Source organism: Drosophila ananassae, chromosome 2L (genome assembly GCF_017639315.1).
Source record: "Drosophila ananassae strain 14024-0371.13 chromosome 2L, ASM1763931v2, whole genome shotgun sequence".
In the NCBI taxonomy this organism is placed as follows: Eukaryota; Metazoa; Arthropoda; class Insecta; order Diptera; family Drosophilidae; genus Drosophila; species Drosophila ananassae.
Window position 1 is genome coordinate 30,357,053 of NC_057927.1, and position 24,926 is coordinate 30,381,978.

Consider the following 24,926-nt stretch of genomic DNA (forward strand, 5'->3'; position numbering starts at 1 on the left):
ATATATTATTGATCAGAATCACCCTAAGTCGATATAAGCATGTCCGTCTGTCCTCTGTCTGCCGGTTTCTACGCAAACTAATCTCTCAGAGCTATCGAGTTGTAACTTTGCACACATCCTTCTTTTCTTTGCAGGTAGAGTATAAGTCGGAACGAATCGATTTCATCTCATGTCCATGAGAAATAAACAAAGGGGTGGCTGCGTAGATTATTAGCTTAAAAAAAGCGACGAAAAAAGAACAAAATGCGTGAACTCGGCTGCACGTTATAATTTGATTATATTCAATAATAATCTGAAGCTTACTTCATTCAATCTCTTCAAACACCTTATGGCCAGGAATGGGGCTGGTGTAGTGCTATATGAAACGGTGTTGCGCTTGCAGCATTTCAAGGACTCAGAAGGGTCTTTTCTCCACACTATCAACTTGTATCGCCTATCTGCTTCATTCACCATTACTTGGCGATACATCTTTTTTATGTCGGCTATTAGAGCGAATTTGTTGGATCCGACTTAAATGGAAATATGACTTCAAATCGACCTGAAGGCAGTATTCTAGTAGTCTTTCGATAATGTTCCTCACACAACTTCTGTTCTGGCAACCACCTCTTTTTATAAGATGGTACTTCTTCCAACGACCAGAATTTTTTCAAATTGTAGTCTATTGATTCTAATATTCCTTCTTGGCAATTCACGCTAGAGACAGGCTGTTGAGGAGTTGAGGAAGTAGCCGTATATTTTCCCGATACTATCCATCATTCATTACCGCTGGAGGAGGATTTTCTGTTGGTGTTGGTGACTCTAAGTTATTTTCAATCACCTTTGTGTGACCTTTTGCCGACAATTTAAAAGAGAGAGGCTGACTTAACAAACTCAAACCTTTGCAACTTTACAGCAAGGCCAGCCAATGGACTGCACTGGGCCAAAAATGGTCTTGAGCGTTCCAATAACTGAAAGCTTGTTTGGTGTTGGCAGAGGAGCAAGCCACCGAACTTCTATTAAGTTGATTTCTAAACCCAGTTTTCTCCTGTTTTGGTTTGCCAGTCTCTTCAACGGAAAAGTGCTGGGTACGTACAATTTAATATTTTTTCGAAATCGGACCACTGCGGCAATTCCTCATAATCCAGTGACTCTTTTTTTTTTTCCTGGTCACTGGATCTAATCAACTCAAAACTAAATGTATAATCATTAAGTTTGCAATTTTAGGATCATCTCCCATGGATAATAATGATCCATAAATCGATGACACAGTGTCGATGAGCCCCCTCAACGACGACGCAGATGGCTGGGAAATTTTCGGGAGGCTAAACAATTGACTTCTTCGGTTCGCATAGATATTGGTTCATAATTACTCTCGGTGACCTGAAATGCCTTGATAGTTCCTAAGGCTTTACCAGAGAGGCAAGAAATTAAATGATTAAATATCTCAATAACAGGAGTGTTCACATCTTTGTATACCAAGGTTTCGTAAAGACTTATAACATTTTTTAACTCCGAATAATGTCCACTTAATTTTGGCTATGCCAAAATAGGAAATCGAGCTCGATTGGTGCTGCAGAAATTGCAGTAGCTGGACGGGAGTCTTCAGCTGAATTGAAAGCATTACATGAGAACATAAGAATCCGTTCAGGGTATTATGTTCGGTCCGAACGTTCAGGGTATTATGTTCGGACTACAATGGTCTCTACCACACCTTGCCACTTTGCTCCACTAACAATCTTAAATCCTTTATACTAAACGCCTTATCTATGCAACACTCTTCCTCGTAATATCTTAACCCTACTCTTCTCCTAAACGTTCTCGGATCTATCCCCGCGATTCGAGCCGTACGTTATGCGGCAGCGTCCCTCGGTCGGTTGGACGGGAGGTGGGCTGTACGTATGCAGTGGGAACCGCGCGAAACATAAACCTTGCCTTGTTTGTTGTTGCTAATTCTTCCAACTTGGCTCATCCATGGATCCATGGATTATTTATTTTCAAAAGAGAAGCCAAAGCGATTTTCAATATTATTTATTTAAATATGTTTTAATTAATTTAATTAATTTTAATTTCGATTAGATGCGAAAAAGAAAATAAATAACACAGGCCGACAATTTCCAACTTTTTTTTCCTCCACGCATAATTTTACCTGCTCCATAACCTTTAGGCTCTCCTGAACCAAAGTCCAAAACAAACATAGGTTCTATCACCCACAGTTTCCGCGGTACACCTAAGAGAAGAAATTGATAAAATTTTACCATATATTGAATTATGTAGGCCGTGTAATGGCGATAACCATCATTGTTTCTAGTACATATCATTTTTGAAATGTATGTATTCCAACAAAATTAAAAAATGGTATCTAGCATTTACCATATCTTTGGAATTCTCATCCAAAGTTGAAATCTCAGATTTTCTACATTACTTTTTGGTCTTCTATGATTTTTTCCCAAACATTTTTTTATGGAAGATTTTTATTTTCTTATGGAAGTCAGTAGATCGTAACATGTTTTAATTTTAGATTTAAGGAAAAACTCGAAAAAATGTTATTGAATTTATTACACTAGTTTACACCAAAAATGAACCTCCATAAAAAAGTGTTTTTTATAGTAATTTGGGGTCGGAGAACACGAAAATGACATCCGTTTATTTTTCTTAAGAACCGTTTTTGAGATATTTTTGAAAATCGTGTTTTTGAGGTCCTTTTTCAGTTTTTTGGTAATATCTCATGAAAAAAACTGTTTACAAACAAAAAAAGGATATTGATTGACAGGTATTGAAGTAACGTTTACGTGGATATATAATATGTGCAGATTGAATCAAATCTCTGTAATGCACAAGCGAACAAAGTACAAAAATAGTGTCATTTTCGACCAATTTTGAAAATTTCAATTTTTCAGATCGATTTTTGCCAAAAAAAAACAATTTTTTTTCTAAGGTTTCAATATTTGAGGGAAAAGATTTATTATTTACCAACAATTTAAGCCTAAGATTATCCAAATTGAGTAAGAAGTTTAAAAGTTATAGTAATATTAACATTTTGACACTTCATAAATTAGGTCGAAAAAACATTTATCACTCAAATTTTTTCGTTTGTGATCAATTTTCTCTTCACGCACTTGCATCTTGCAAACATTTTATCTGAAATCCAAAACATCCAAGAAGAGAAAATTGATCACAAACGAAAAAATTTGAGTGATAAATGTTTTTTTCGACCTAATTTATGAAGTGTCAAAATGTTAATATTACTATAACTTTTAAACTTCTTACTCAATTTGGATAATCTTAGGCTTAAATTGTTGGTAAATAATAAATCTTTTCCCTCAAATATTGAAACCTTAGAAAAAAAATTGTTTTTTTTTGGCAAAAATCGATCTAAAAAATTGAAATTTTCAAAATTGGTCGAAAATGACACTATTTTTGTACTTTGTTCGCTTGTGCATTACAGAGATTTGATTTAATCTGCACATATTATATATCCACGTAAACGTTACTTCAATACCTGTCAATCAATATCCTTTTTTTGTTTGTAAACAGTTTTTTTCATGAGATATTACCAAAAAACTGAAAAAGGACCTCAAAAACACGATTTTCAAAAATATCTCAAAAACGGTTCTTAAGAAAAATAAACGGATGTCATTTTCGTGTTCTCCGACCCCAAATTACTATAAAACAATCATCAATTTTAAGGTTCACTCGATTACATTTAAATTTGTAAACTAGTGTTATAGGTGGTTAAACAAGATTTTCGTCAATTTAATTGGAGTTTTTAATCTCATATTTTCAAAAAATCATGGCTATCTACAATTTCTGTAAAGCTTTATTAAACAAGCTGAACCTGCAATATATACGTTTTGAACATAGAACAGTTCTAGATAGCCATGACTTTTTGAAAATACGAGATTAAAAACTCCAATTTAATTGACGAAAATCTTATTTAACCACCTATAATAAATTGAATAAATTTATTTCGAGTTTTTCCTTAAATCCAAAATTATAACATGTTACGATCTACTGACTTCAATAAGAAAATAAAAATCTACCATAGGAAAATGTTTGGGAAAAAATCATAGAAGACCAAAAATTAATGTAGAAAATCTGAGATTTCTACTTTGGATGAGTATTCAAAAAGATTTGGTAACTGCTAGATTCCATTTTTTAATTTTATTTGGTACACATACATTTCAAAAATGATATGTACTAGAAACAATGATGGTCATCGCCATTTCACGGCCTACATAATTCAATATATGGTACAATTTAATCAATTTCTTCTGTTAGGTGTACCGCAGAAACTGTGGGTGATAGAACCTATGTTTGTTCTGGACTTTGCTTAAACGTTATGAAGCAGGTGAAATTAAGCGTGGAGATTTTTTGCTGTTGGCCTGTGTAATTAATTTAATGAATAATAATTTTATAATACCATTTTCATTTTAAATAAATAGGGCAAATTTATAAATTTTTTTTAAATAAAAAAAATGTATTTAAAAAAAAAAAGAAAATAATTAATTAATAATTGATAGTCGAATGAGTTAATAGTCGAGGCACAAAATATATAAGAAGTAGTTGGTCGCCAATGATACCATTGTTTTCCAGGGTAGCTCGTCACAATTAAAAATTTTGTCTAAAAAATAAAAATAAAAATTTAGGGGTGGACTACCCCTAACATTTAGGGGGATGAAAAATAGATGTTGGCCGATTCTCATAGATACCGGATAAGCACAAAAAATTTCATCAAAATCGGTCAAGCCGTTTCGGAGGAGTATGGTAACGAAAACTGTGACACGAGAATTTTATATATTAGATAACATATATGATTTAATTTTGTCCACAGCCAATTGTTTATTTATATTGGGAACATTTTAATGAAATTTATATATTGGGCTAAGCAGCCACCAGATAAGCCGATTAGAATATTGATAATTTGTTTAGCTGCAGCGGAATTTAATCTTCTCTTTTGTCTCCCAGTTTCGCATGCACTTTCTTGTCATTTGTAGCGCATGCGGTTTTAGGTGCTTTGGAAGAGCTTCTGCGCCAATGCTCTTGTTCTTCTTGCACATTTTGGAGTTGTTATTGACAGGCCGCTATTTTGTGATATTGCGCGAAATTGAATTTATTGATAATTATAAACCGGAATAGCAATTGTTTTTATTCGGCTGTTATCAAAAAGCTGGTAGCGCTACATTATATTATAATATAATATAAATTATAATATAATATTATATATAAACTTTATTGTTCACTTTAGTTCGCCTATTTTTAATATATGTATGCGCCAAGAATTGAAAGAAGGGCTGGAATATTGTACAGCACAAGACGGATTTTAATTTGTCTTTTCTCGACTTTTAATTTTTCGCACAAATACCTGCGGTTCTTATTTCGGATCCTTGAATCCTGATGCCAATTTCCTTGTACACTCGATGCAGATGCAGGGCATGGGGATGTCGATGAATCCTTCCAGTTGTTAAAAGTTGCTGAATAAAAATCCTGCCACATGCCAGTTGCTGAATAAAGATGTTGTTTCGCGACGCGGAGTTGTTTTCCATTTTTATACCCTTGCAGAGGGTATTATAATTCAAAAGTGTGCAAGTGTGCACAAAGTCAAAAGGGTGCAACGCAGTAAAGGAGACAAAGAATTTATTTTTGGCCAACATATCTTATCTATACAATTTTATAAGAATCGGCCGACTATATCCTATAGCTGTCATACAACGATCGGAATTGGCATAAATTTTGTGTTTTTTAGAAAGATGGGACTTGGTATTTAAATTTGGGCAATTGAATCCGATCTGCCGAATTTCATAAGGAACGGCCGTCTATATCCTATAGCTCCAATATAACTGATTGATCGGAAATGCCATAACTTGGTTGTTTTTCAAGTTAGAAGGATGGGAGTTACAATGGATCCCTTTTTGGGCAAAATAATTTGATATGCCAAATTTCATAAGGATCGGCCGACTATATACGTACTGCTATAAATCTAATAATATAAGATGCGTGACGCCACCTAGCGGACTGCGATTCAACTGCAAGGGAGGAAGAAGTTAGCTTTCCTTTCTTGTTTTTAATTGTTTTTAAAGATTCACACCACAACCATCACGAGCAACTCATTTATTTTGTTATACCCTTGTAGAGGGTATTATGATTTTGGTCGAAAGTGTGCACCGCGGTGAAGGAGACATCTCCGACCCTATAAAGTATATATATTCTTGATCAGGATTACCTCCTGAGTCGATATAAGCATGTTTTAAAGCTTTCGAGTTGAAACTTTGCAAATATTTCCTTACAGGTAGTAAATAAGTCGGAATGGCCGGGATTGGTCGACTATATCCTATAGCTGAATGATCGGAAATGTAATAACTTTGGGGGTTTTCAAGTTAGAACAATCGGAATTGGCATAACTTTGGTGTTTTTTAAGTTAGAAAGATGGGACTTTGTATAGGTTCTATTTTGGGCAAAATAATTCAATTTGCAGAATTTCATAAGGATAATAAGGATAAGAATTTCATGAAGATATCCTATAGCTTCCATATAACTGAACGATCGGAATTGGCAAAACTTTGGTGTTTTTTAGCAGTCATACACAGCAGTCCATCCGGGGGCACCAGAATCTTTGATGAAATTATTTTATCCCATTAATTTTATAAGAAACGAAAAGTGGTGGCTGAGTAAATTTTGAAAAAAAATTCGATCTATATTTTATAATAAACTTAAGCCTAGCTTATCTATTGTGGTCAAGCGGGGCGAATTTCCAAGAGCGCAACTGATCTTTTCTTTCGTTCCTGCTCCGCCCTATGCTAACTTATACTAGACTTCCAAATAACTTCTGTTTCTATTTTTCATTTTCCATGTATTTATCTATTATTGATCTATTAATGCTACAGTCGGAAATGTCTCCTTTACTGTGTTGCACATAATGCACATATATAATACGTCTGTAAGGGTGCTGTGTAAAAATATGATTTTTATGAATTTTTTGTTTTGATCATGTACTGGGAGTTTGTTAAAATAGAGTATCCGTGTCTGAGTCTATTCAAGGTTATTTGCCCCTGTTTATCGAGATTATTTCATCTCGTCGCGAAAAACGAAAGGAAAAAATTGGTGGCTGTAGAAATAATTAAATTGCGAAAAAAACGACCGAAAACAAAAATGCGTGCACTTTTCGACGTTATAAATTCGGTTATATTCATATTAACAAAACCTTAAGCCTAGCTTATCTAGTGCGGCGAAGCGGGGCGAATTCATGGGAGAGCGCAAGTGAGAGCTTCACTTGCGCTCCCGCTCCGCCCTAAACTAACTTATACTAGACTTCATACAATTCCACTTATTATCTACATCTAATTATACACCGGCCCCGTTGAAGGCCTTCCTTAGGCTTCAACTATTGGCAGCCTTGCCAGCTTATGGACTGCTCTCCGAAACAATGCTCCTCTACTCGGCCTGACGTCGGCGACCCTGACCCTTCCGTCCGCGCCGGCGTGAGTCTCGACGACCCTGGCGGTGATCCACTGCTGGGGCGGCTGGTCGTCCTCGGCGACCAGGACCAGATCGCCCTTCCTGGCGTCCTCCTGCTCCCGCTGCCACTGCGACCGCGCCTGTAGGCCCAAGACGTACTCCCGGGACCAACGCTGCCAAAACATTTGCTTGATTGACGAGACAAGCCGCCATCGCCGCAAGCACGTTAGACCCTGCTGGTCCGGGGTCCGCGGTGCTGGTGGGGCGATGAGCGGCCCGCCTGTCAACAGGTGCCCGGGAGTCAGCGCCTCGCCGTCGCTTGGGTCCTGACTGAGGGCGCCCAGGGGCCTCGAGTTCAGGACGGCCTCGACTCCAACGAGGACGGTCTGCAGCTCCTCTGCGGTCAACTTCGCGCTGCCCACCGCTCGTAGGAGTAGGTTCTTTGCAGACTTCACACCTGCCTCCCATAGTCCGCCCATGTGCGGAGCCCGCGGCGGTATGAACGCAAATACGCATCCTTTTTTTGATGCGTATTGCCGCAGCTCGTCCGCTTCGCTCTCGATCTGGTGCCGCAGTGCCGCGAAGTGGCGACTCGCTCCGACGAAGTTCGTCGCGTTGTCGCAGTGCACGGTCTGCGGACATCCTCGGCGCCCAACGAACCTTTGAAAAGCCAATAGAAAGGAATCAGTTGACAGATCGGAAACTACTTCTAAATGTACTGCTTTAGACGAAAAACAAACAAACAGGGCAATGTAGGACTTGTATGGTGGCCTACCACGAATTTTCAAGGTCGTCTCAATAGGGCCACAGAAATCCACGCCACATATGGAAAATGGGCGGAGAGCACGAACTCGATCTAGGGGTAAATCTCCCATGATTTGAGTTATCAGATGAGGCTTGCATTTAAAACATCGTATGCATGACCGCACTATCTGACTGCAGACTTCCTGCGCGTTTACTATCCAAACGCGGTGTCGCAAGAGACTCACTAGTGCTCGTGGACCCACATGAAAATTCGACTCGTGCAAGTATCGGACGTAGCTCTGAACAAATTGAGAGCGCTTCGTCAACAATACTGGAAACTTGGCATCGTACGAAATAGGAGCATTAGCTAGTCGCCCCCCGACCCGCAATAACGAAAAGGTAAGCCCAGCCTGAGAGGTTTCATGAACAAACGGACTTAGCTTCTGTAGGCTTGGGCTAACAACAAGATTTTTTCTAACATTTTTAATTTCCTCTTGATACTCGTGCTCTTGGATTATCTGGACAATTTTATTAAACGCGTCTCGATATTCGACAGGGGAAGGTACATTATCAGAAGGAACTACTAATTTTTTACATTTCTTTATAAAGCGGACCATGTAAACGAACACTCGCAGCAGTTTTAAGTGAGAGGAAAATCCTTCTATCACTTCCAACAAATATGAGGTGAGAGACCATTGCAGTCAGTCCGACCGCACTCTTCTTTGCTTCCATCTGCAAAATCTCTGGTGACGGATCAAACCGAGGGCTCGTTGGCCACTTATCTTCCGGCTCCGTTAAAAACGATGGACCTGTGAACCAAATTGATTCTATCGTTTCCTTTACGTCTCCACCTCTTGACACAATATCTGCCGGGTTCTGTTTAGTTGGTACATGCCGCCACGTGCTATCCTCTGACCACTCTTGAATCTCAGCAACTCTATTCGATACGAACGTTGACAACGACGATGGATGGGAACGAATCCAATGAAGACAAACTTCCGAATCTGACCAATATACACTTCGTTCGATCGGTGCTTTGATAAGAGGTTTTATTTTGCGACAGAGGTCCGCGAGAAGGTGAGCGGCACATAACTCAAGACGGGGGAGCGTCTTTGTCTTGAGCGGCGCTACTTTCGACTTTGCTGTCAACGATGAGACTTTACTACCTTCTGCAGATTTGCAACGGATATAGACGCAGGCTCCATAGGCTCTCATCGATGCGTCAGAAAAGGCATGAATTTCAATTGGTGACATTGGCTCACTCATCACAAATCTCGGTATTGAGATCTCTTCTAACTGTGACAAGGCAAGCTGAATCTTGTTCCATGCGGTTTCCAAGTGCAGTGGAATGGACTCATCCCAATCTAGCTTATTGAGCCAAAGTTCCTGTAACAGGATCTTTCCTTTAATAAGGATCGGGCTTAATAAGCCAAGAGGGTCGAAAAGCTTTGACGTCACCGAAAGAATATTCCGCTTAGTCGCCCTTTGACCCATGACTGACATATCAATTTCGAATTTAAATACATCATCTTTAGGAACCCAAACGATTCCTAATGTTTTTGTCAGCTCTGAGTCCGAAAGTGTTATTGGCTTAACCGTGCTCTCGGATGCAGTAACTTCAGGCGAGTTTGAAAACCACTTGCTCAATTCAAACCCAGCGTTTTGAAGAACCTGAGTTACTTCAGACTTAATTGTCTTTAGCTCCTCCACGCAACCAGCACCCGTTAACATGTCGTCGACGTAAAAGTCAGACCCAATAACTTTAGCAGCTCGAGGGAATGTATTTTTCGCGGATTCACTCAACCTCTTCAAACACCTTATGGCCAGGAATGGGGCTGGTGCAGTGCCATACGTAACGGTGTTGAGCTTGCACAATTTCAAGGACTCAGACGGGTCTTTTCTCCACACTATCAACTGGTATCGTCGATCTGCTTCATTTACCATCACTTGACGATACATCTTTTTTATGTCGGCTACCAGAGCGAATTTGTTTAGCCGAAATCTAAGAAGAGTTGAGTAAAGCTCTTCCTGAATTGTTGGACCCACCATCAACAACTCATTTAAACACTTTTGTGTGGATGTCTTGCAGGACGCATCGAAAACGACTCTAAGTTTGGTCGTTGTACTTTGCGGCCGCAAGACACACTGGTGGGGTATGACGTAGTGTGGAGAAGCAAGAACGTCATTGCTTGCAGGGGACATATGGCCTAGGGATTCGTATTCTTCCATAAATTCCAAATACATTTTCTTTAAGTTCGGATCTCGAGATAATCTTCTCTCGAGCGACAGGAATCGGCGTTTGGCTATCTCGAATGAATTGCCCAAAACGCTTGGATCCGACTTAAATGGAAGTTTAACTTCAAATCGACCTGAAGGCAGTATTCTTGTAGTCTTCCGATAATGTTCCTAACATAGCTCTTGTTCTGGCGACAACATCTTTTTAGAAGAAGGAACTTCTTCCAACGACCAGAATTTTTTCAAGTTTTTGTCTATTGACTCTAATACTTCCTCTTGGCAATTCAGACTAGAGACTGGCTGTGGAGGAGTTGAGGAATTTGCCAGATATTTTCCCGACACTATCCACCCAAGGAGAGTTTTTTGAAGGATGGGATGGTTCGGACCTTGTTTTATTTGGTCAACGGACAACAATTCGAAAAATGACTCAGCTCCAATTAGCATATCTATCCGCTGAGGTTTGTAGAAATATGGGTCTGCTAACGGCAAGTTCTTTGGTAGGGTCCAATCTTTTACGTTCACTGACTGATCAGGGTGATAGCCTGAAATGGTTTTCAAAACCCAAAAGTCGAACGGAAACTCGCTACCATTGACTCTCGACTTCACCACGGTGTGTATCTTTTTCTTAACTTGTGAATTAGTTTGACCAATTCCAAGCAAGTTGATGCACGATTCCTCCCTACGGATCTGTAAGCGTTGAGCAAGATCTTCTGTAATAAAATTCATTTGTGACCCTGAGTCAAGTAATGCTCGGGCCAAGATGTGCTCACCATTTTTTGTGCGAACGCTTACGATCGACGTTGCTAACAAAACCCTTTCTACAGACGACGCATGCAAAGCATGTGAAGTAGAAGGGCCATCATTCGTTAACTCTGGAGGAGGATTTTGTGTGGGTGGTGGTAATGCTAAGCTATTTTCGGTCACTGTAAATCGGTGCAGAAGTTTATGGTGCGATCTTGAACAGATTTGGCACCTGGTCGATTTACAATTCGCTACCGTGTGACCTTTTCGCAGACAATTCAAACATAGGGAGGCTGACTTAACAAACTCAAACCTTTGCATTACAGCAAGGCGAGCGAACGGACTACACTGGGCCAAAAAATGGTTGTTCGCGTTACAATAACTGCAAGCTGGTTTGGCGTTGGTAGAAAAACAAGCCAACGAAGTTCTATTTAGTTGCTTGCCGAACCCAGTTCTTTCTTGTTTTGGTTTGCCAGTCTCTTCAGCGGACAGATGCTGGTATCTACGATTTAGTATTTTTTCGAAATCGGACCACAGCGGCAATTCCTCATAATCCAGTGACTCTTCCCATTTTTGCTTGGTCACTGGATCCACTCTACTCAAAACTAAATGAATAATCATTGAGTTTGCAATTTTAGTATCATCTCCTATGGATAATAGTGATCCATAAATTGATGATACAGTGTCGATGAGACCCCTCAAGGACGACGCAGACGGCTGGGAAATTTTCGGAAGGCTGAACAGTTGACGTATTTGGTTCGCAAAGATGAGACATTCGTTATCATAAACTCTTTTTAAACTAGCGATAGCTTTGGCGTAATTACTCTCGGTGACCTGGAATGCCTTGACAGTTCCTAAGGCTTCACCAGAGAGGCAAGAAATTAAATGATTAAATTTCTCGATAACTGGAATGTTCACATCTTTGTCAACTAATGTCTCGAAAAGACTTATGAAATTTTTGAAATCCGAATAATTTCCACTGAATTTTGGCAATGCCAAACTAGGAAGTCGAGCTCGAGTTGGGGCTGCAGAAATTGCAGTAGCTGAACGGGAGTCTTCAGCTGAATTCAAGGCATTACATAAGGACATAATCCTTGCCTTCGTAGTTATTCCTAATTCTTCCAACTCGGCTCCGAAATCATCCATTTCATCTATTTGCTCGATCTGGTCTTGCAACTCATTTGCTTTAGAAATTGTCTCATCTAAAACCTGAAGCCTGCATTCTAGCTCGGTTTTGTTTAGAGGAAGTGATCCATCTTCCAAACGTTCCTCCAACCGGCGAATGCTTTTAACTTTGACATTTAATCTTTTTTTTAAGTCAATAAGAGTCGTGGAATTAAGTTTTTGTTTAGTACTTTCCATTTTAAAAAAATTTGTTTTTTCAATACAAAAACGAAAACGATGCAAATTTAAGATTTAATAATTTATTTAAAATTTTTTATTAATTTTAAAATATTAATATTAAAAATTTATTAAATTTTTTATTTATTAAATTTTTCTAAAATTTATTTAAAAATTTATTGAATTTAATTCAACAACAAGAAAATGCGAAAACGAAAATAATTAATTAATCTTATTTAAATATAATAAATAATTTATTAAATTTAACCAAATCTAAATTGATTAATTAATTGATAACGAATTATTGATAGTCGAGGCACAGAGTATCCAAAAAAATAGTTGGTCGCCAATGACACCGAAACCAATATGCTTGACCAAATTGTAGGGGAGCGCGTCACTTGGCAGACCGGTAAACTATACGCGCCAAAAAGTGCATATACATACATACATACAGCAGCGGATAACGGTGGGAAACGAAAACGAGAATATTATCGCTGCATCTATTTGTATGTATGTAAACCAAATATATAAGCACCTTTATTTTATCTGAAATAATTAAAATAATTTTTGGCTGTACTTTAGTATTTATTTGGAAGATTTGTAAATTCGAGAACGAGGGGTAGGGGGCGACAGTGATTGCAAATAATATCAATATTCTCTTTTTTATTTTATCCACAGGCAGTACATTTAGGTTAGCACATATATTTATAATTAAAATTTTAGAATTTTTATATATGTTGTTATTTATTTTTGCTCTACTATTTTTTCTACGTACGTATGCGCCAAGAATTGAAAGGAGGGTGCAATATTCCAGCACAAGACGGATTTTAATTTGTCTTATCTCAACTTTCAATTTTTTGCACAAATACCTGGGGTTCTGCTTTCGGATCCTCTAATCCTGCGGCCACTTTCCTTTCACAATTGATGCAGGTGCAGTGCATGGGGACGACGAATCCTTCCAGAAGCAGCTATGGAGAAGTTTTATTTCGCGACGCGGAGAATTCTTAAATTTTTTATTTGTGAATTCACCACCACAACCGTCGCGAGCAACTCTTTTTGGATATATATATGTTATATATATTGTTATATATATTTTATGTGTCACTGTCACTATTTTTTGTTGCTTATATATTTAATTATATTACACTACAGTCCACCCGGGGGCGCCAAAATGTTTATCGAGATTATTTCATCTCGTCGCGAAAAACGAAAGGAAAAAATTGGTGGCTGTAGAAATAATTAAATTGCGAAAAAAACGACCGAAAACAAAAATGCGTGCACTTTTCGACGTTATAAATTCGGTTATATTCATATTAACAAAACCTTAAGCCTAGCTTATCTAGTGCGGCGAAGCGGGGCGAATTCATGGGAGAGCGCAAGTGAGAGCTTCACTTGCGCTCCCGCTCCGCCCTAAACTAACTTATACTAGACTTCATACAATTCCACTTATTATCTACATCTAATTATACAGCCCCTTTCTGTTAATGAAAAAATATTTGGCGTAAGTTGGGTTCGCCTAGTTGTACCAGGGGGACCTTTGTGGTTTAACCTAGATTGGTGATAGTACGCAATGTCAATGTAGTTCGAGCTGTAAGTTAGAGGAAATTTAGCACCTAACTTATCCGTACTGTCAGCACCTATAAGTACATTTGAATTAGTTAAGGCAAGGGGCAAATCGTTAATAAATAAGGATCCAAGATGGCTTGGGATACACCAGACGCGGACTAAACGCAAATGAACATCTTCAAAAAAAAAAAACACTTTGGGTTCTTCCGGATAAGTAACTCGAAATCCACATAAGGAGATCAGTTGGGAATCCCAAAGGACTGAGTTTACTTAAAGGTTAACAGATTCAAATGCTTTACTGCAGTCAATGTAACATAAATGACGTTTGCTTGTAAGCCATTGCGGAACCCATCCGCGACAAAAGATCCAACAAGTTGGTAGTGGTGGAGCGGCGTTTTATCAAGACATGCTGGCACGGGTTTATTATTGCACTACAAAGGTGTTGCAAATGTGGGGTGATTAATTATTCAAAAAGCTTTGGAATTGCTGACAACTTAAAGATGCTTTTATAATTGGCAGCGTCGGTTTTTTTATTCTGCCTTTATTATGCAAGGGAATAATGTATTATTCCATCCAAATGAGGGGAACGGTCGAAGAATCCTGAGATAGATTAAGGAGTTTCAAAAGAGGTTTGCACAGTGCCTCGGCGCCGTTTTTTAGGAACTTTAAGAAGATCCGATGAATCTTTTATCCAGATCCGATCCGATATATCTTCACATGGCAGTAGATTGGACAAATCAAACTCCAAAATAAAATTATTTAGTTTCATAAAGTCGGACTTACGGAAAAAACGAACTTTATGAGATTTAAGTGAGAGTTAAGGTCAATTAAAGTATTGGTTTCGGTAAAAACCTCAAGAGTGTGGCAATATGGATCCTCAGGATTAGAGGATTGGAAGGGGTTAGAAATGGGCAAGTTCTGGAAAGAGTAATTCCATCAGGTTTTGAAACGAAACATAAGTCCAGTAACCGACCTAACGAATTTCTAGGGTGGTTAATTTTACCGGGTGACATGTCAAACATGCCCACGAGGATTGACTGGAAAAAATGATTTTAATGAAAAGAAATTCTGTGTCCCCAAACTCTGGTGGGTTTACCTCTTCAGAAGCGAATTTGGAGTCTATGGAAATTAATTCTACAGTAAGAAACTCCCCTTCGCAGTGTTCTATCACGTCGAAAAAACTTCGGAGCTTAAGATGTCCGGCTTTAACCAAGTTTCTGTAAAAAATATAGTGTGTGATGCAAAGGAAGAACTATCAGAATACAGTTTGGGAAGTTTTCTACGTAGCCTAAGTCTGATAGGTAAGTGTTAGCACTTACTAACCATACAACATATAGACTTCTCATTTCATACAACGGAAATGGATTCAAAAATTTTTTTGCGTGCTTACACATTCACATTCACGGTTTCATGTGTGTGCGTTCGATTTCTTTATGAAGCCAGCTAAAATTTTTGAATTTTGTAACTTTTCAAGCATGTGTTTTTTGTGGGGGAACTGAGGAAGATGATGTGGAAGGTTGGTCAATGGCTCTAACATGTGCTTCACTCCCACAGACTTGGTAATTTTTTTCTTCACCATAGTTGGACGAAAATGTTCCCTGCTGGGCACGCGTACTTTGAAAGAAGAAGTGTGCCTGGTGTAGGTGTTTTTAAATTAAGTAATATACCTTTTTATCAGTTTTGGCTTGGATGTGAGCCGAGATATCTATCTCAGAAGTGCAAGGGGAAAGCCGGGAAACATGGAGGGAGGTGGGGGATGGAGTGATCACTTGTAACGTTCTTCAACTGCAGCATCAATTTGTACCAGGGGTCCGGACGGTTGATTACCCTGTTGGGTGAATTTTAGGTTTGAGCTAATGGGTCTGGTGGTATCACATGAAGCGATGCCACAGAGGACAAATCGGACAGTTGCTTGTTTATACTGAAAAATTCGGAAGCCAAATTTTTCCCAGGACCAGCCCTTGGAGTGGCCAGAGATATGAGCAGCTGCATAATAGTCGGCTGAGTATGCTGAAGATTATTCGCACAAGCCGATCACTAACAGCGGATTTCTCACGCTTTGGCGACTCATTTAGTAGCTGAAGACTACTAAACTGTGAATCGAGCGCGTAAATTAATTTTGCGTAAACCGCAAACCAACTCTTTAAATCCGTTCTAACTCATGAACGATCTCATTTCGTTCTGAACAGCAAGACAACCGTCACTGCAAAGTGGAGACCAGACCTCCGTGAAATGGCTTATTACAGACCTAATCGGACAGACACATTTATATTCTAATATTTTTTTATATTTTTATTCATTTATTAGATATGTTAATAAATTTTAAAAACCTATTACCAACAGATTTGGGGCGTAGTGCTAGCTACGAGGCCTTCGACTACGTGTTTTAACTTTGAAGTTATTTTAGTTATGAGCAAAGTTAACAGTATATTTATTTTAATTTTAAATTTCGTTGTATAAGTTGACTTTTTTTTAGGAATTTGATAATTGCTTTAATGTTTTCTGCGGTTGGGTTCTTAAGATAATCAGAGGCTAGCCGGCTTTGAAGTAGATTTTGCTTATCCTGAGATATTGCTGGGCAAAAGTTCACCGTTAAGAGGAGCCCCTTGTAATAACTAGGTGTTACTCCAATGAGTTTCGTTTTAAATCTGTTTTTATTTCATACAATTCTCTTACATGAAAGATGCATGAAAATCATAAATCTATTTAAAAATACTTATCAACGAACTTCACGCTGACATGCTATGTGACCCTTTCTTAAGTTCTTAAGCCTGCAGGAGATGGTTTTTAAACCACGCTTTTCCCATAACGTATTCCCATGGGTCCGAGCCCTTGGAATTCTATCTTTGGAATTTTTGTCGTGTTCAATGCTTGAACATTCTGCAAAGGGCCACAAAAAAGGTGTACATTTTATTTTTAGATTCATTATATTGTCCTTTGATAATAGATAGCGGGCTGTATATATATATGTGTAAATTTGCTTTTGTATTAAAATTATAAATTTTGTTTCTTCAATATTAGAAAATTATTATTATTATAATTGTTCGATAACAATATGTAGTTCTATATGTAACAATGTGCATAATTTTACTTCAGATTTGTAAATATTTTAACATTGATTAAGTTATTCTATTAGATCCCTTGTTCAACTTAAGGTTTGAACATCCTGCAAGGGGTTTCAAAAGTGACTTAATTATATTTTTGTTTATATTTTATATTAGTTGTGATAAAACAGAATTGTATAAGATAGAAGGTCTATTAGGTATAAGGGGTTCTAGCTGACGACTATTATCTTTGCCATAGCTCCATGATCAGCTGCCGTCCCAAACTCCTTTGTTTGTTTGATTTTTTGAGTTTCCTAATGTTATATCTTCTTTAAAAGGTATAGCGACAATATATTTTCCATTCAACTCTTTTTTAGCATATTTTTAAAATTCGTTTTACAAATTTCTGTCCATATGTTGATACTGATTGCTACAATTGATTTACTTTCCCTTGATTTCGTGCACCCTGACACTGTCCATCCACAGTTAGTTTTTTGCCCAAGAAGCATACTCTTTGTAGTTATCTTCGGCAGTAAAATTTGTGGATAAAAATCTCCACTAATTACAATGTCAATTTGATCAGGATTATCGAAATTGGGATCCGATAAATAGAATTCTTTTCAATCCGTCTTATTTATAAAAATTTTATTTGTGGAAAGACATTTTATTAGTTTTGGTAAAATAATTGCGTTTGTGCTAGCTTCTTTTGAATATTTAATATTGTTCGTGATACTACACTTATTTCAGTGTGCGCTTTTATTTTTGGCAACTTAAGTATCTGTGCCGCTTCTTCAGAAATAATATAAATATGAAATAATATACGACTGCTTTGTGACCATTGTCCATCAATGTTCTGAATTACTAAATTCAATATCTTGACCTTTAATCTGAACATAAGCCAACCACGCTGGTTCAGAGCTTATGCTTGTATTTACATTCTCCTTTTTTACATTCTCTCCATACGAGCATACTAGTTTACTTGTATATTTGATGTTTGAACTGTGCTGATTGATGCCCGGGCATTTTGCTCATCGGGCATGTTAACCAAACATTTGTGTTATTATTTTTTACTATTTTTTTTAGTTGGTCGGATTTTTGTAGTCATTTCCAAATTACAACAACTTAATTTAGCTTAACAACTCTTAAATTAGTTTTAACACTTTTCGTCCCAGTGCGAGGGCAATTAGTTGTTGGATTGGAAATAAAAAAAAAAAATATCGCACATATGTATTTGTGGTTTTGAGCATCGGTATTGGATTTTGCTCTGTCATAAGCAGTGCTGGGGCACCCTGATTTAAAAATTCCACGAAATTTAATTCTGGATATCATTAGACTTTTTTAAATGCAATTTTTAAGGCATTTTTTAAATGGCTATATACAAATTTATTCTTGGAAGCTCAATGGGACGACTTAGTTAATCTGAAAATATTTTTCTATTATTTTCATACCGTTTAATGAGCAACTCCCAGGATCATAATTATTGCCTGAGCCAAGCGATAAGTGGGAAACCACACTTCATGCTTCCTCTTAAATCCATTCTTGAATGGACAAGATCTTCAAACAGTTCATAAAAATGGTCTTAATCTTTGAAGTTTTCAAAGGAATTGCGGACCTCAATTGTAGGGTAGGCAGTTTGTCATTTAGGTTTGTCATACCTTCTACCTTTTCTGATCTACTTACTTCGATCTTATTATTCATTAGCTCAGTGTATATCTCAACATCGTCCATGAGCTCTATTATTTTGGACCTATATTTGATATTAGTTATTATTAAGCCCTTCAATTTTTAATTCTTATCGGAAAGGTTTCAGTTTTCTTTTCCTGAATTTCTACATATATATGTTTTCTCGAGGTAATATTCGATGTGCTTTATAGACTTCTCAACCCTAGAGAAAAGCTCATCCTGGCCAATACTTTTTTTAATTTTGTCCTTGGCGGATTTATATTTTGATAGCATGCTTTCGAAATGATTTTTTGTAAAATATTTGTGTTCCACAGCCCCAAGTTGAACCAAATGATTGTGATTCGTACAGTCTTTTAGTTCAATATTTTTTAATGATTCCCTATCCTCTTCTAAATAGGCGTTTTTTTTCTAGTAGCGCATCTACTTGCCGGGTGAGGCGCACCTCCCAAATAATTGCATTTTTTTTCCCTCGACAATTGGAAAATTGGTGTTTTTTTACACACGGATTCGCCATCACACAAATGTAATTTGTTTGTTGTTCCGGAAAAAAAAACGTAATTGAAAGGAACAAAATATTTATTTAATTTTGTTTTTTCTTTCTATTTAATTATGCTCATTGGCATTTGCCTGAGTCTTTAACCACAGGGAGGAAAACTTCAAGGTATCTCGAAGGACCAAATTTTAAGAGTCCCTTGTAATAAAAAGGTTACTCCAATGAATTTCGTTTTAAAACTGTTTTTATTTCATACAATTCTCTTACACGAAAGATACATGAAAATCTTAAATCTATTTAAATATACTTATCAACGCACTGCACTCTGACATGCTATGTGATCGCTTTCATAAGTGCATCATGTGCACCACATAAGTATTTGTTTAGCCTACAGGAAATCGTTTTTAATCCGATATGCAGTATATTTGTTTAGGTTTGATGGGTTCAAGGGTTCCAGTCATTTCTTCTGTAAGGATTGATGAGTAAGCTGGTAGAATGCCGTACCGCGAATCTTATATTTCTGTGGTCCGTCTGTGTAGATAAATGTGTGGTTTTTGTAGATTTCTTTTCTTTCATAGAACAGTTTCTCGAATGTATCAGATGACGTGTTTGTTTTTTTGTAGTTGTGCAGAGAGGTGTTGATTATATTTTGGGGTAGTCGCCAAGGTGGTTTTGGTCTTGTATAGTCGCGAAGGTTTGACGGGGATGTTATGGAGTTGATAGTTCGTTCTGGTGTTGAGGTCAATTTTTTGTTGTTGGTTGGATCTGCTTGTGTAATGGTAGTCACGTCGTTGCTCGATTGTTGTGATGTTGGCCTCATAAAGTAAGTTGTATGTTGGTGTGGTGCGAAAGGTGCCTAGTTTTAAATTTATTTAGTAAGTTTTTCAGGGTCTATCCATATGTGTGAAGAGCATTGTTGAATTTAGATATGAGTAATGATTTAGTAATGTTGTTGAGCTATCAGCGTTTTGATAGCGGCTGAATTAATAGACAAGGTTCAATTTTATAATCAATTTATTGTGGGTCAATTTAAACCCAAAACAAATTCCGTGGCCGAAGCAAAACTCGGCATTGTTGCAAGTGCAGAAAAACCTAAGAGCTTGCGCAGAAGCTCCACCAAAGCTCCCAAAGTGCATGCGCTACAAATACCAATAAAGCGCATGCGAAACTGGGAGACAAAACAGAGAAGAATACACGCTGACAACAACAGATGCAGCTATGCATTTTATGATTATTTTAAATGCACTTTTTGGTGGCTGCTTGGCCCAACATCCTCCCCCATTGAAGGGTGGGCCTTCAATAACACTGTTGGAAGGGGCAGCAGTCACATCATTCCAGTGGTTATTCCGTGGGTTGTCTTTCCTAGTATAGACCGACGACACATCCCGTGATAGTTCACCGCGTCCAAAAATCACCCAGCCAAATCGAGTATTCTGGGCAATGGGGAGCCCGTGACCGAATTGGATTTGACCAGCCGACAATAGGTCAAAGAATAAGCTGGCTCCAATCAACAGGTCCACTCGCTGCGTTTTGTGGAAGTTAGGGTTAGCTAGATCCATATTGCCAGGAATCTTCCAGCGCGAAGCATCTATGTCCTGGCTAGGTTGAGAGTCCGTTATATGTGAAGCTACAATAGCCTCAATTTCCACTGAATACGTGCTAAGGCGGGACTTCAAGCACACATTAACGGATGCTCCATCCGTTTCAAACACAGCGCCGCCGAAACCGGCCACCGTTGTGGAGCATTTGGAACGGCCAAGCTGAAGTTCATTCGCCAGCCGAGACGAGATGAGGTGCACTTGTGAACCGGAATCCAATAAAACTCGGCAAGGCAAGAAGGCTCCAGATCGACCACGAACGAGCACATTGGCTGTTGGCAGGAGCACTAGCTCAGCATTGCGATCCTGGTTCATAACAGGGTTGATTGAGCGGGATGAGTGCGCAACAGAAACGGCACCGATGGGACGGGAGACTCGTGCGGGTGAAATCTGCCCGCGAGGGTGCAACAAAATATGATGACGGGCACGTCGAGCAGCGGGAAGCTGAGCATCCGCGAGCGAGATGGCCGTCCTCCAGACAAACAAAGCCCCGAGCCAGACGCCGCACTTCGTCGTACCGTTCCCCAATTGTCAAAGCACTAAACTTTGAACAAGAAGGAAGCTCGTGCACCGAAATACCACACAGGGCGCATAGAGCAGGACGGGCGTTAATAACCATGCACGAAGATTGGTTATTCGAAGATCTACCTCGGCCCACTTGGTTAGCTGGTGGATACGCCGCCAAAGAGAAGTCGACGCATTCAAGAGTCCGGCACCTTTGCTCCAAGAATCGTGCCATGGACTCCCAAGATGGAAGGCTGTCATTGCTTCCGGCGAAAGTGTCTTCCCACTTGGCCTTTGTAGCAGGATCCAACTTCTGCAGGATAATCTGGATAAGCAAACATCCTTGGATCTCGGCAGCTGATCCGGAACTCATAAGAGCACGCATATGCCCATTGAACCGATCCGATAGCTCCCGCAAAGTAGCAACAGACCCTGGTTCGACCACACGAAGCTGCAGGATCTCATTAATGTGAGACTGAAATATTAAACGCCGATTACTAAAACGATTGCGCAATAGGTCAAGGGCCACATCGTAGTTCGCGTCAGTAATTTCCAGAGCTCTCACCGTATCCAAGGCTGACTCGCGCAGGCATGAAATGAGCCACCGGAGCTTTTCCGTTTTCGTTAGGTGGGGATGGCTGTCAATCGTGGTCTTAAAAAGGGCGCAGAAATCCGGCCACTCGGCATAGCCGCCGCTGAATGTTGGCATCGGCAACGGTGGCAAGGAGGGGGCTGGCTTGTATGGCACCGTCGAGAAGTGTGGAGTGGGCAGAGATTCTCATGGAGCGCTTGGCAACCTCCAACTGAATTTCCACTTCCACATCAGTCGCCAGCTGCGAGAATCTCCCATACAGATCGCTCCCGATCTCGCTAAAATTAAGCTCCTCCAACTCTTCTTGAAGTGCGGTGAACCGCTCACGCAAACGATTCTCCACTGACTCCAGCGCAATAATGGAAGAATCCTCAGTCCGCGCCGCAACCTTCACCTTATGATGCAGCGCCTCCATTTCCTGGCAGGCCACCTCTGCTCTTCTCCGCAGCATCCTTTCCCGGGTTGCGGCAGCAGCTCCAATAGTCTCAGGTCCAGACTCCATTCTTCAATTAAAATGCAACTTGTACCAACAACAACAAGGGCACTTTCTTGGCACTTTTAATGCTGATCACAATAATAAACCGGGATGAAATCATGTCGGGGTCACCAAATGTTGAGCTATCAGCGTTTTGATAGCGGCCGAATTAATAGACAAGGTTCAATTTTATAATCAATTTATTGTGGGTCAATTTAAACCCAAAACAAATTCCGCGGCCGAACCAAAACTCGGCATTGTTACAAGTGCAGAAAAACCTAAGAGCTAAGAGTGCAGAAGAACCTAAGAAAAAACCAAAGCTCCAACCAAATGAGTCTGTACGAAACGATGTCGGTTTTACCCTTCTGAGCTTTTAATGTATGATTCGGCTAGTTTTGTAAGATTTAGGTATGTAGTTTTCAAAGATAACTGGTGTTGTCCCCTTCAGGGATTGGAGAGCAATCGTTAGTTCTAATTTGGTTATCGGTAGCTTATTTGGACGGGATGTGGGTGAGTGTTGTACTTGTGGGATGTGAACTCTTGACTGAAATTTGAGTGTTTAGAGAGTTGAGACCAGTGCTGGGCAAGCAGGTTGGCTATTTTTTGTCGGTCGGTAATTGTCACGTTAATATTGGTTATGCAGTAGATTTGTTTTACAGGATTAAGACCGCAAAATCGTCGAATATTGCGCCATATTTGTGTTGTTAGTGTGTTCCATTGAATGGTCGATGTAAATAGTAGCTTCTTCTACTATATCCCAGTTTGTGTGTCGTTAGTAATGGTGTCGATCGGTAAAAGGGTGATTTGAATTGGGAGGTGATCACTTTCATGGAGGTCGTCTATTAGAGTCCACTTTTTTTATGGAGTGAGTGAGGGAGAAGAGAAGCTGAGATCAATGTTTCAATGTAAATGGGTTATACTGCTATTGTTTCTACGTCTTCGTTGATATTTCTTTAAGTGCGTTGGATAGATTTGTGGATTAGGCTACTCCTCCAAATCTGTTAGATGTGGGGTGTTTGTTAGTATGTTGTAGTTTATCGGTGTAGGTAGGCTCCAGCAGTACCCATGAAACACCCCTGATTCACCCGTGCGTCCCCCTGATCACCCCCTGATTTGTGCTGAAATTTTTGAAAATGTCCTCTCGACCCTGAATTCGATTTAAGGAATGAATCAGATCGAAATCCGCCCTGATTCAGACCTGAATTTCAGAAAGCATGATTCCGCAGTGAAAATCGTGGCTAAATCTGGCCGCATTCATGACCCGAAAGCAAAGTAAAAATTTTTCCCTTTAAATCTCCTAATTTGATAATCATTTCTTTTAATGTATTCCTTAACAATTGCTGTTAATATATGTTGCACCAAATGTAAACTAAATTAATATGTTAAGTAACATTACTTTATTAATATTGAAAACTATATTTAATAATTACTCACCCTGGGACTTAAACCTGAGTGCTTTTGTATACTGGACCGACATGCAAGCCTCTCAGCTATCAAGGAATCGCGCGTTGTTTGTGACTGACAATAATATACTGGAATATACTGTCGTTCCACCAAATTTATATAATCGATGTGATGGCCCGAGCCCAGAAATAAAATCTTCGCTTCGTTTTATTAATATCCCCTTTATTTCGATAAAGTTGCAAAAGGGTACAGCCGACCGACCGCTCGTCCTCCCGTCGATCCCCGATCACCGTTCCTGGCGTTCTTGGTGCCTGGCGCCGAGTCGGCTCACGGTTCCCTCCGTTTGGACTCGTGCTCCAGTTGCGGGGCCTGTGCTGTCGCTGTTGTTGTCGTCGCTGCTCTCTTGTCGTCGCCGCTGCTTTTGTCGTTTGCGCCACTCCTGTTTGCTGCTTCCGTTGTCGCCGCTGCTCCTGTCGCTGATCCTGTCGCTGCTCCTGTCGCTGCTCCTATCGCTGATCCTGTCGCTGCGCCCGTCGCTGCTTCTCCTTTGCGGGCTCCGTGGACCTTCGGTATCCTTGGCTCACTGGGAATGTCCTTTCGCCGTGGCCGGCACCTAATTCGTGTCAGTAGACCGATAGGCTCACCTCCCAGGCATACGCCGGGCAGGATGCGCTTCTAGGTGCCTGGCGGCCGGATCAGGGCACGAAGGGCCTACTAACCCCAAGGGACACGCCCTAGGTTGCGTTCGCCACTCGCCTCCAAACACCTGCGTGCCTACGCTCCGCAGGATCTATGGCAGACCAGAGGTTTTGACGTCGCGTCTACTTTAACTCCAGGTGATACGCTGTGCTTACGCCCTGTTTGGTTTCAATGTTGGGCTTGAGTTACCGAGCTGGCTATCCCTCGCTTTACACGATCACCCCTGTTCCTTGATTTCTACTCCTTTGCTGATTCGCGTACTGCCGCCGGTCTTACCCACAGGGAGTCCTTGAGCTAAGGATCGCAGATCCTTGCGCACTCGCTTTAAATCTCGCACTTGAGACTGTCGGACTTACCCAAGGGGGGTCTTCAGCCT

General features: G+C 39.6%; 1 protein-coding gene across 1 annotated transcript in view; it reads left to right on the top strand.

The window, feature by feature from the left end:
- The window catches only part of LOC26514089 (dnaJ homolog subfamily C member 16), a 311,958-nt gene that overhangs the window by 248,637 nt on the left and 38,395 nt on the right, over positions 1-24,926 (top strand). The window lies entirely within an intron of this gene.